General features: G+C 39.9%; 2 non-coding genes across 2 annotated transcripts; both read left to right on the top strand.

Annotated features, from left to right (window-relative positions):
* The first annotated feature begins 6522 nt into the window (after positions 1–6522).
* Positions 6523–6595, top strand: TRNAT-CGU (transfer RNA threonine (anticodon CGU)). Its single transcript has one exon. It is a non-coding gene; the product is annotated as a tRNA-Thr (tRNA).
* Positions 6596–6978: 383 nt separating this feature from the next.
* Positions 6979–7051, top strand: TRNAT-CGU (transfer RNA threonine (anticodon CGU)). The gene has a single exon. It is a non-coding gene; the product is annotated as a tRNA-Thr (tRNA).
* The last annotated feature ends 5830 nt before the right edge of the window (positions 7052–12881 follow it).

Raw genomic sequence — 12881 nt, 5'->3', positions numbered from 1 at the left:
TATGTAAATCACGCTGATTGTTGCGTTACGCCTAAGCACTTAACTACGCTAAATTAATTAGCGAGCGTGTCAGACAAGAATGTTGGGCAAAAAAATCAATTAGAACATTGTAGAACAGCCTGCAAACACCCGATAATGCAGCTTTTGGCTTTCTACCTGTTATATGTAATACTGTTTCTCAGCTTACTGCATAGGCCAGTGAAATTAAAAAAAAAGGCAGGACGTGTCATGCCCACCACCGTGGTGTGGAAGCACTGTTTTCCAACATTCCACGTACAAACGTAAATAACATTGCCCAGGTGGGCTGTCATTCAAAAGGCAACGAGGCAGCGTTGTTGGTTGCGCGTTTTGCGCCATTGATATGCTAGCCTCGCATCAGTTCGCGACAGCGATAAACAGACTGAGTGGCTGTTGCTTGTGCTGCTGCTGACAAAAGGTGCGTCAGCTCACAGCCACCTTTGCTGTCGTGTCACCTTTTTCATAGGCAGACCAAAAATAGAGATCCCTGGAGACTAAAAAGAGCAACTTGTCTCATTGTACCACATGCTCATAGCCAAAAATGAACTGTAGAATTGATATGTGGGGTTTAACGTCCCAAAACCACCATATGATTATGAGAGACGCCGTAGTCGAGGGCTCCGGAAATTTTCACCACCTGGAGTTTCTTAACGTGCATCCAAATCTAAGTACACGGGCCTACAACATTTTCGCCTTCATCGGTAATGCAGCCGCCGCAGCCGGCATTCGATCCCGCGGCCTGCGGGTCAGCAGCCGAGTACCTTAGCCACTAGACCACCACGGCGGGGCATAATGAACTGTAGAATTGAATAATGAAATATATAGCTTTAGGAATGCATTATATATGTAGCGAATATCCTGTACATACATTGTACTCAATATTTTGTGAATGTATTACAAGATAGTGGCAAAAAAAACGTTCAGAAAGAAGGCCACCATTACATCTGACTAAGAGTACAAAATGTTGACAGTAATCCACTTGACATGCCTATCCCTACTTCTCTGAGAAAATGAGAAAAAAAATCAGCAGACCTCAGGCATTGTGGGATTTGGTTTCATGCGTAGAAGTCGCGACTAACTGTCGATGCCGTATTTGTTGGATTTGAGTCAAGCATTGCAAGGTCAACTGACTTGTTTTTGAAAACGTACCAGTCGTACCATTGTACCATTCTGGGCAGCCCAGGAAAATCGAATTCTCTGGCGAAAAGATAACCTATGGTCTGACGTAACGATAGCACTCACGCTAGAGTATACATAGTTCAGTATTATTGATGTGAGGTGCATTTCATGGTGGAAAGCTGTCAACGTAATGCGAATTATTCGTCAGCGTATTCCTCCGGGATTGATCTACGCTTCCATACAGCTTACTCAATTGTAGGAACATAAGGGTAGTGCTTACTATACGGCTATGAAAGTGGAGCCCCATTACATTAAAACCACAACAGGTGTCAAACCTGTATCGCAGAAGTACACATATATTGTTTATTTTAATGTTACAAATGACCTAACTAGTACAGCAACTACAATTGACGCTGCACCGACATTGTGCGTTTCTGGGGTCTTTTTCTAAAGCTGTTTTAATACCTCACCTAATTCTGTAGTAGGATACCTTAATTAGGTTCGATTCTTCCTGGAATCCTCACTTTTATTCCTTTCATTCGGTGGGTCAGCACCACTGATGTGGGTTTTTCTCAATGCTTTCGCATTGAACTTACAGATCACTGTTCTCCCCCTTCCTGGATAGATACAAAATGACAATCCCCTGTTCTGCATACCTACCAGCATACGACGACCTATGCTATAAGGTGCGCACCACACCTGACGGGAGATAGTTTCACGAGGTATGTGAATAAATTTTTCCGTTATTCATATCATCCCTATGTAGCGACTATAGATTGATTTTGCGACCTCCCCCCCTCCGTGCTACATATTCAGGTCCACACCACGACAAAAAGGCAATCACGAAAGCATCCAGGCGTAGGTGGATGGATAGATAGATAGATAGATAGATAGATAGATAGATAGATAGATAGATAAATTGACAGACAGACAGACAGACAGACAGACAGACAGACAGACAGACAGACAGACAGATAGATAGATAGATAGATAGATAGATAGATAGATAGATAGATAGATAGGTAGATAGATAGATAGATAGATAGATAGATAGATAGATAGATAGATAGATAGATAGATAGATAGATAGATAGATAGATAGATAGATAGATAGATAGATAGATAGATAGATAGATAAAACATTGAGTGTCTTGGTTTCGCCAAGAAATGCCTCCTATTCGGAAACCTTTTATCTAATATCTTCGAATGTCAAAATTATTCGTAACTCTCTAGGTCTTTCCGCAGGCACCCCAAAAAACGTTTACAGGTTTACAAGAATGTTCAAATCACTAATATTCGCACTGAGCTCCACGTTGTTAGGGGATAGGGATGACCTACTTCTCACATTGCTGCTTACATTAGGCCGACAACTTCATTCTTCTGCTGATACTGATAAACGATTACAACAGGCGACACTCAGGATCTCGCGCCGCAGTTTGCGATAGTTATTTCTTATCCGAAGCATCAGTCGACCATGGCTTTCATTGTGTTGTCAAGGCCGGAACTCTATAACCAGGTATCAGTAGACAAACGCTCAAGTAACAGCAGCTGTAACGCTTGTGCACCTGTCACTAAGAGGCAAATCTAATTACACCACACGTCACACTGCTGCTCTTTGCTGCAGGTATTCCTAACTACATTTACTCGTGCAGAGAAAAACTCTGTTGTAAAAATGAACCGGAAAGCAGCGACTAGCCTCACTGCAAACCTCTAACTATGGCTTCTCTGTAAAGAAGCCAGCGGTTCTTAGGATGTTTTGCACGTTAGCGTAGTTCTGACGTAGTTTTCTTTGTCTGTAGTGTACCTCAGGAGAGGAGGAAAAAAACGAATTAGGAGGAAAATTTTGTGGTTCGCATGTTGCTATTGTGGCCTCTGTTCTCATCTGGCAAGTACCCTCTGAAACGTACAGTTGTCTCTCACGCTATTGCTGTCCTGGGATGGTCTAAACTAGAAATGATTGCATAAGCGACCTACAAAGACCGTTGGTTTTTAGCACTGAATAAGGGTGGTTGAGCAAGTTGTGGGTTTCATTTCGCGCTACCGTAAATGACCATAGATATTGAACACCGTTGCACTGCGTATACAGTGATCCGTACGTTTATAATGATAAACACAAGATCACATCCAAGCACGTTGACGAGGACGTAGCGTCTGCAAGGACATTTGTGTACTACACTCGCACAAATAATAAGCAAAAAACGTCCACCGTTGAACTAATCGTAAGCACCAGGAAATATTTGCCGCGCGTCAATAAGAGAAACCGAACGGTTCCCAGGTAAACCGAAGCTGATCGCTGCAGAAGTTTAATTGAGGTGATCGAATAGGCGAATTTCCTGTTACTGAATGGAATCAGCTTGTTCAAAACAAGAGTACTTGGAAGTTATTGTTAGACGGTTGCGTCTTGCAGTGCACATGGAAATAAATAGACGTGGCTGATGAGGAAAGTGAGTGAAGTAACGACATTGCAGCATTCAAGTGCATTCGTCACTCCTTGAAAAACAGTCCCTTATAGAGAGAAAGGACGGAGAGATATAGAGATTGATAAAAGCAAGCATTTGTCCAACCAGCCTGAATGCACGCCATTGAAGGTTAAAGTCAACACGAATACAGGCAGTTTTATAGTCGGCGATTCACGGTAGGTTTGTACGCACAGGCTGTTACCCGCTTCTAATCCCAGTATGTGTCCGCTGCACACGCCAAACTACAGCTGTCTAGTGCGATAATTTGAATGATTGAGGCTTGCGACGGCCATATTGTTTATTTTAGGGTAGGCAAACGACGTTGAAACGCGAATCGCACATTTGAAAGGTCAAAGACAACGCATTATTGATCTCTTCTTTAAAACGGGTGCATTAACCCTGCGATCACGAACCCGCCGGAGAGCATGGGGCTCTCGACAATGAAATAAAATAGATCCACTCAAGGGGTATTGAAGTTCTGCATCGACGAAGCTATCTATGCTATAGGGCGAAGTATGCTGGTCAAATAGCTTGATCGCCTCGTAAAGCAACCGGCCAATTTGATTCGGGGCATTAAAGATAACCGGTCTTTTGTATCACCAAGCACCACTCACTCAGGGGAGTGAATAAGTCAGTGGTAGGCTGATATTGTTTCTTGCAGCTGTAACAGTTATGAGAGGCACAATAATAACAAAAGATATGAAAAAAATTGTGACTGATCTCTCTTTCTATGAATGGGTATTACACAAAAATGAAACGTGTCTTAGCAAAGAAGTTGAGCGATCATTATACATTGTTGCGCCACATGGGCGAATGCATGTATGCATGAATGCAAAGAACGGCAAGCAGCTCGAAAATTGCATCATACACGTAAAGCTGGAAATCATGCACGAAACGTGCATACACGAGACTAATGCAGACTAACAATTGTCAAAGCTCGACACATAAAGTGCGCTGTTTCAACGGAAAGAAATACGCACCAAAAGAACGCACAAGTAGCCCTTGCAGCAGATAAGTGCGATGAAATTTCACAATTCTAACTCACTCGTGTGCAAGCAGCGTACTCTTTTCGTAAATGAATCCGCGGCAGCGAGCGAAGTTACCTTCAGGCTCTCCCAAATCTCGAGCCTGATAAGCGGGCGCGCCGGAGAAACCCCACTCCGTGGAGGCCCATGCAAGTTCATCGTAAGGTAAGAGGTCGCAACCTTGAGAGCGCGCCCAACGCGAGTTCTTCCTACCCTCTCGCTACTGATGATAAAAACGCGCTGAAATTGGGGAGCTCCGAGGAACTCTAAGCGGTATTTGGTTTATATAAATAGTTAGCAATCTTACCAACGTAAGCTCCGTGGCCTAGTGGTTAGCGCCGGGCGCTCCGGCGCGAGAGGTCATTGCTTAGCCAACACAAGACATGACATTTTCTTCGAGATTTTCTTGTTTCAATCTGTTAGTTTATATATTCGAAACGTCACATCCGCGCAGAAATACGTCGGCAATGCCGTGGTTAACCCCGGCATTAAACAATTTCGCACTGAGAAACTTTTAGAGAAATTCAAAGTCAAAAATGTTTTTTGAGGGTTTCATCAGCATGTTGTGCTGATACCGCTATCTCTCGGAGGTTCTCGTTTCAGATGCCTCTATTATGCGAAGACAGTATGTTTGTATTTTCTTTCCATTTATGTGAGAGTTCTCTTGCTCTCTCTGTCCGTATTTATGCTTGCTTAGTGTATGGGTAGCTGGTGCATATCGTAGTTGGAAATTCTAGTTTCCTGCAGATTTGTACAACATACGTAATGCTTGTACACACACACACACACACACACACACACACACACACACACACACACACACACACACACACACAGGCATGCATGCATGCACGAACGCACGCACGCAAGCAAGCACGAATATATTTCTGCTAACTTGCATAGTGAACGATTACGTCTACGCTAAATAAAATCCATGGATGAGGTAGGCTCTTTGCCATAAGAAAATAATGATACTCGGCACGAGTATCTATCAACAGCGTGTTACACGTAAAATGATTAGTTCACTATAGAAAATATAAACTGCAAGCACATCAAGTGGACTTGTAATGTCAGCTGATTAGGCTCAGTTTTTTTGGCGAGGGAATTCTTTGATGAAATCACTACCCTAAAAGGCCAAATTCCAACAATGTATAATATATATATATATATATATATATATATATATATATATATATATATAAATAAGGGAAAGAAGTGTATACCTAAGGGCTCGTTTTTCCGTGTTTTTAACACAATAATAATGAGATATAACAGACAGTAATGCCAAGGACTGTACAGGGGAAGTTATTAACATTATTGGAATGTAAATAAGAAGAAAGAAAAGTGGATGAAAAAATTACCAACTGTAAGCAGGAATCGAACCTACGACCTTCGAATTACGCGTTCGATGCTCTAACCACTGAGCTATTACAGCGGCCCTCCCTCCATCCACTTTTTTGGGTTTATCTGTGAATTTAGAAGTAGGAGCGACAGTCAGCGCCATCTATAAGCCAAACAACGAGTGTGAAAACACTCTTATGCGCATGTTTGGCGTCACGTAGCACGTGAACTTATTATGAGCGGGCAGCTGATTAATTGTCCCTCTTATACAACCTAAACACACCAAGTCTGCCAGTACGAGACCCTCGTTCAATGAAATAAGGGAAAGAAGTGTATACCTAAGGGCTCGTTTTTCCGTGTTTTTAACACAATAATAATGAGATATAACAGACAGTAATGCCAAGGAATGTACAGGGGAAGTTATTAACATTAATGGAATGTAAATAAGAAGAAAGAAAAGTGGATGAAAAAATTACCAACTGTAAGCAGGAATGGCGCTGAACGTCGCTCCTACTTCTAAATTCCCAGATAAACCCAAAAAAGTGGATGGAGGGAGGGCCGCTGTAATAGCTCAGTGGTTAGAGCATCGAACGCGTAATTCGAAGGTCGTAGGTTCGATTCCTGCTTACAGTTGGTAATTTTTTCATCCACTTTTCTGTCTTCTTATTTACATTCCATTAATGTTAATAACTTCCCCTGTACATTCCTTGGCATTACTGTCTGTTATATCTCATTATTATTGTGTTGAAAACACGGAAAAACGAGCCCTTAGGTATACACTTCTTTCCCTTATTTCATTGAACGAGGGTCTCGTACTGGCAGACTTGGTGTGTTTAGGTTGTATAAGAGGGACAATTAATCAGCTGCCCGCTCATAATAAGTTCACGTGCTACGTGACGCCAAACATGCGCATAAGAGTGTTTTCACACTCGTTGTTTGGCTTATAGATGGCGCTGACTGTCGCTCCTACTTCTAAATTCACAGATAAACCCAAAAAAGTGGATGGAGGGAGGGCCGCTGTAATAGCTCAGTGGTTAGAGCATCGAACGCGTAATTCGAAGGTCGTAGGTTCGATTCCTGCTTACAGTTGGTAATTTTTTCATCCACTTTTCTTTCTTCTTATTTACATTCCATTAATGTTAATAACTTCCCCTGTACATTCCTTGGCATTACTGTCTGTTATATCTCATTATATATATATATATATATATATATATATATATATATACATATATATATATATATATATACATATATATATATATAGTTATATATATATATATAACAACATCACAATAGAGAGTGCTTGCCACGAAATTTCTACGGGGTATGTTGTGTGGTGTTTATTATTATTTACTTTACTATAAAGAAAATTTGAATGTGGAAAGTGTAATCAAGCGTATTTTCGTTCACAACCGATGAAAGTTGTTGGAAGCAAGCTTGGGTTGAACCAGCTTCGCATTCAGAAGTGAATGTTCATTTACAATTCAGATGTGGAGTGAAGCTTAGTGCATTACCTATATTTCGATTCAGTAAAACTGTTACCTGGCTGCGTAATTTCAATAAAGCAATATCATAATTCAAGTAAAAACACATATACCCTGCTGAATCCCTACAGAACTTTAATTCATCGTATGCCGTCACAAACCACCCTTTAAAAAATTGATATTCACCGTTTTTAAACGACCAACGAAGGTTATAACATTTTTAGTGACAGCCTATGAACTTTGAAGATCTATTAACATACCCTTAAAAGAAAGTTATACTTTTGTTTATAGAAACTTTCCGTAAACCAAGCTAGAAAAAGTCTTTTGTTTAAAGGAACTTTGTAAAATAAAATATGGTTTGCCTACTATTGTTTAAAAGACTTTCTCTAAAGAAAGTTAAAAGAAAGTTTGCTTGCTTTTGTTTAGGCTACGTTTTCTATAAAAACTTAAAATATTGTTTGCCAAAATTTTTAAAAGAAATGTTCTTGATAGAGGCATATCCAAGAGGATTGTGAGGCGGGGAGGTTCGAACCCTCTTTCAAAACTTTTCATTTTGCTTGCGTATATACATGCACAAATACAAACGTCAGCATCAACATACCTAAAGCATGGTTGAACCCATTCCCCGAAGCAAATTTCTGGTAACGCCCCTGTTCTGTGATGAAAGCTATCGTGATATTTGCCTTAAACTATTATTATCTCACTAAGTGTACTTCGTTGTGACCAAATGTGCATTATGCATGTGATTTGTGTTTTTACCAATAGGCTAAGGCATCAGCCATCGCTCCACCTACTTTGTAGGGTAGATAAAAGATTTAAATCTCGGAGCATCATTCTGTGTCCCAAAAAACCATAAGGGCGAATGTGGATTGCAGTCAAGTGACCCTGGATATGCTGGCCATGCACTGCATTTTAACCTACACAGAGCAAAGCTAACTCCAGCATGATGGGAACACATTGTACAATACACTCTGTGTTGTGAAACTTTTGCTAATTATTCCTTTCTCTTTACAGACTTCCGGGTATGAATGTACTGTAGAGAAGAAGCACGCTGGCTCCACTTCTGTCGAAAGGACCAAAGTCACCTGAGCCACTGAAGATAGATTGTGCAAGCAACTGGGAAAAGCCGTGATTTTGTAATGTGGAAGTGTTTGAACGGTCAAATAGTATAATGAAACGCCATTTACAATACCTTGTCATAATTTGTCATTTTGCAACCGACAAGTTTATGCTAAGATATATTGACCTGTATACAACCCTTGGACAAGTTTGTGCTCATGCCTTCCAGAAATATTTTATTAGCAGGCACGTTCTACGAATAGCACCAGACACTTATTTCGCGAATAATTTTCTCTTAAAACTGTGTGTGCTTTTTTTATTATGCTTTTTTGACTTTTGATGTCATTAAAGTATATTTGTGTGCTTCCAAATAGTTATTTTGATAATTATGATGTATCATAAGGAGTAAAAATGCAAAAACATTGTTGAGAAAAGGGGAAACTATTGTCATGATAAACTGAAACATTTATTTTTTTACTTTATATCTTTTCTGCACTACAGAGCACTATGTCAACGATCCGCATTTTTTTTATTCCGCTGGAAGAAATCTTTATTGCACTAATTGAAGCCCATTGTGTACAGCATCGATGGCATATCTTCCGTGAATGTTTCCAGCATATGAAAATTGCTTGAAGCCAAGTTTGGACCACGTAGTAGGTGTTCCAGCTATTCAAATTTTTGCTTGCAACAGTAATTCATTTCTGGATGCTACCATTTTCAACAAACTCCGGTGCAACAGATAGCGTAAGTTACTTTACTCTTTGACTTCCTCTCGTATGTTGTGCCAAATATAAAAATTTCCTCTTTCTGCGAATGGTCACTTTTTTACAATTGAATTGATTTAGCCATGCTGTAGGCATTTGACGCATGATATGCCTTTTTGGAAGTTCTGCGCTGTATAAACACACTCATATATACATTCCATCCCACATGGTCTCAGCAAACACACCTGTTACTTTAAAAATGTGTTCTTTTATATTTACCAGGAACTCTGATAACATCAATCAGAAGAGCAGTCACTAACTGCAGGCGTTGATTAAGTTTACGTGTACTCGAAGGTGCTGACACACTTTTAAAATATATTTGGTTTGAACACTTCTTCCTTTGCATAAAATAAATGTTTTCAGTAAACTTGAAACACTGCCTTGCTGTAGCTAACACAATGTCAAACATGTTGTGCATTTAGAAACTACGTTGTAAAAGGCTTTATTGCATTTTCTAAAAGCTTTTAAGCTGTGTTGTCTGCTTGAGATCATTCTCAAGCGGCCAAGTGTAGGTGTAGACACTTAAAGGCTAACAAAGATGACTAGAGCATGCAGCGCAGAAGTGCCTGAATTTGCATTCGATCGTTCCCTTAAACCAACAATAATTCTCATTAGGCTAGGTGCGTCAATAACACTTCAGTGGCCAATAGTATACAAAACATTGTTAACTCGTATATGGTATGCTTGCTAAACATTGTGACAATCTTAATTTACCATTTATTGAACATCTTTTGAACGTAAGTAAGGGCATTTCTGGTAGTTATCGGTGGTCCATAGTCGATAGATTGTTGGGTAAATAGATTGAGGATGGTCAATACAGGGCTGGGAAAGCTTTTTTATACTGACTTTAGCATGTTGATTAAGTGTCAATTGAACGTTATTAGGAAAATTTCTATTGGTTACCGGCGGCCAATAGTCAATAGATTGTTGGTAAATTGTTTGCAGATTGTCAATACAGCACCGGGAAACCTTTTTTTATACTGTCGTTAGCACGCTGATTCAGCGTCTATTGAACGTTGTTTGGGAAATCTCTCGTGGTCATCAGTGGCCAATAGTCGACAGATTGTCGGTAGCTGGTATATAGGAAAGTCTGACGACTTTCAACTTACCGTTGGTAGGTTCTATCAACTGTTGCAAATAAAATTTTATTGAAGGTTGATACAATTTTTAGTAAGGGCATCATGTTTACTTTTAAATTGTGGTTTTAAACTAAAGCCAAGAAATTAGAGATTTATGATAATGAGAACAGGATTTTCAGCCTTCGACATTTGGCGACTATATGCTTGGTGATTGTGTGTGGTTTAAGCCCCAAGAATCGGCGTTTCAAGCTATTGATTTGAAAAATAGAAGAATATGCGCTCTGAATGAAATTTTCTTGAACTTCTCTATTGTCTGCGCACATCGTCACTACTAAATGTAAAATGCATTCACATATGCCTAAGCAATAAATTTAAGGCAATTCGATTATTAGTTCACTATGTGGCACCTTACAACCAAATTCACGAGCAGTGTGGCCTGCTTTTTTGTTCATGAGGAGTTTTGAATCTGCACGTTTTCTCTTTTAAACCTATCACGTTATGTGCTTTTCTTGCTCGTTTTACTGTGCCACTACAGAATAGCTTCTTACTGGTTCAAAATCTTCATTGGTTAAAGCTGGATCACTCGACGAGAAATCGCATACTCTCGAAGGTATTGATTAAGCTTCCTATTCTGAATGACCAAAATAAACTATATGAAGCTAAAAAAACATTTGTTTACAATACCAACTCTACAATTACTGCTGCTCGAGATGTCTGAAAACTGATTTTTCTTTACCACCCACAGCTTTCCTATTCAGTCAAAAGCTACCGATTCAGTCAGCCGATACTGTTGACATTTTTGAAATAGCCCATCGAGATCAAGGCAACAAAGAAAGGACAACGTTGAAGCGCTGACAGACACAAGGAACAATATGTCGAGGGGGCAGTCACAGCGTGATGCGACACCACACTTAGTTTCAACCCACTGACATGAAGATAAATCCAAACGGCTATTGACATTTCTCCTCATCTGCATTGCCTAGGCGGTTTTCTGGTTTTACACAAAGCCTTGTTCTGTATTCGATACTGGCTAGCTCCTAATATGAAAAAAGTGGGTGGTGTTTTCCGCAGACTCTAACAGAATCTTTGTTATATTATATGAGAAGTAGTCTTGAGATTCTTGAGAAAGTTCCTTACTATATTCGCATAAATGTAGCAAACATTACTGTAGAGTCGTCTGTGGGAAGACTGATAACAACATGGCGCGCACTTTGTGGTTAAAAAAAACTATGTTGACTAATTGGCAGTTGGCATCAACTGAAAATGTTTAAAGCTTAATCAACCAAATCCTTAACACAATTGTTAAGAAGACAAAAAAGACAACTTCATCTTTTGGCCAGCAAAGGAAACTTTAACGTCAATGATATACAAAGAAATTCTTTTTCCATCAGTGAAGTAAATATAAATCAACTATAATTATTTAGTCTTTTGATGATACCGACTGATAGTAATTAGTGAGCCTCGTTAGAGTTGGTGTAAAATCTATACCTAAGTGCCAGAAAGATTATTACAACAGCGTTTGCGATTTTTCAGCAAAATGCGTCCGTATAACTTGTCATTGACCGGATTAAGACAGTAGTGAAAGCATGCTTCGTTGTTGAGCGCTGACCTTGGCACAAAGCCACATTTGACTCTAAAGAGAAAATTAGATAAGATAAAATGTTCTGCCGTGTGGTAAAAGTGAGAATAACACTGCTTTTCCCAGATGGAAGGTGAAAAAAAACTTGACAGATCCCAAGTGCAGTGGGAATCAATGATAGGTGAAGTACGAATGATGAAGATTAATATGTCATTCTAAAATCAGCCCAACATTACGAGGCGAAAGTATATTTACCGTACATGACTTCCGTGTCATGATTATCATGTTTGACCGTATCATTTGCCTTCGTCACCTATTCACGTCACCTCATACCAAATTTGGTATGTGTGGAGCTGCCGAAATGGCCACGAGGGTGCTATGAGCGTAGCATGTAGTCAAGTTTTACATGACACCCATATCAAGATTATCACGTTTGGACTTGTCATTCACACTTGTCGTCCATTCCCGTCCCGTAATACCAAATTTGATATGTGTAACTAGTCAAACGGCTGCGAGAACGCTATGAGCGTAGCATGTAGTCATGTTTTACATGAAACGCATATTATGAGTTTCATGTGAAACGTGGACGAGACCTTCCTCGACAGTTCGGAATGTTTCAAGCATGTGCATTGCAGCCTACAGAAGCAGCTTCATCAGGTACGTACTATTGCGATTGAAAGAAACGCGAACTATAGAAAGCGTTGCCAATCTGAACTGTGTTACAAAACGCAGTAGCAATGTGTAGAGCTGGTGTTATTTCTGTTATTTTCGTTTTAAATAAGGAAAGTCTTGAAGCGGTTATTGCACGCGTGGAACTTCAGATCAGACTAAAACAAAGGCCAGCGCACAGAGAATTTCAACAGCGGAAGACAGCGTTTGATCTCCCGGTTCTACTATAGGTGCTCATTGTATACTTCCTGACATTATTACGAGGGGTGAATGTTTTCATTT

This window comes from Rhipicephalus microplus, chromosome 3, assembly GCF_043290135.1.
Source record: "Rhipicephalus microplus isolate Deutch F79 chromosome 3, USDA_Rmic, whole genome shotgun sequence".
Lineage (NCBI taxonomy): Eukaryota > Metazoa > Arthropoda > Arachnida > Ixodida > Ixodidae > Rhipicephalus > Rhipicephalus microplus.
The sequence above is the reverse complement of the archived record's forward strand: the minus strand, read 5'-3'. Positions and strand labels throughout refer to the sequence as shown.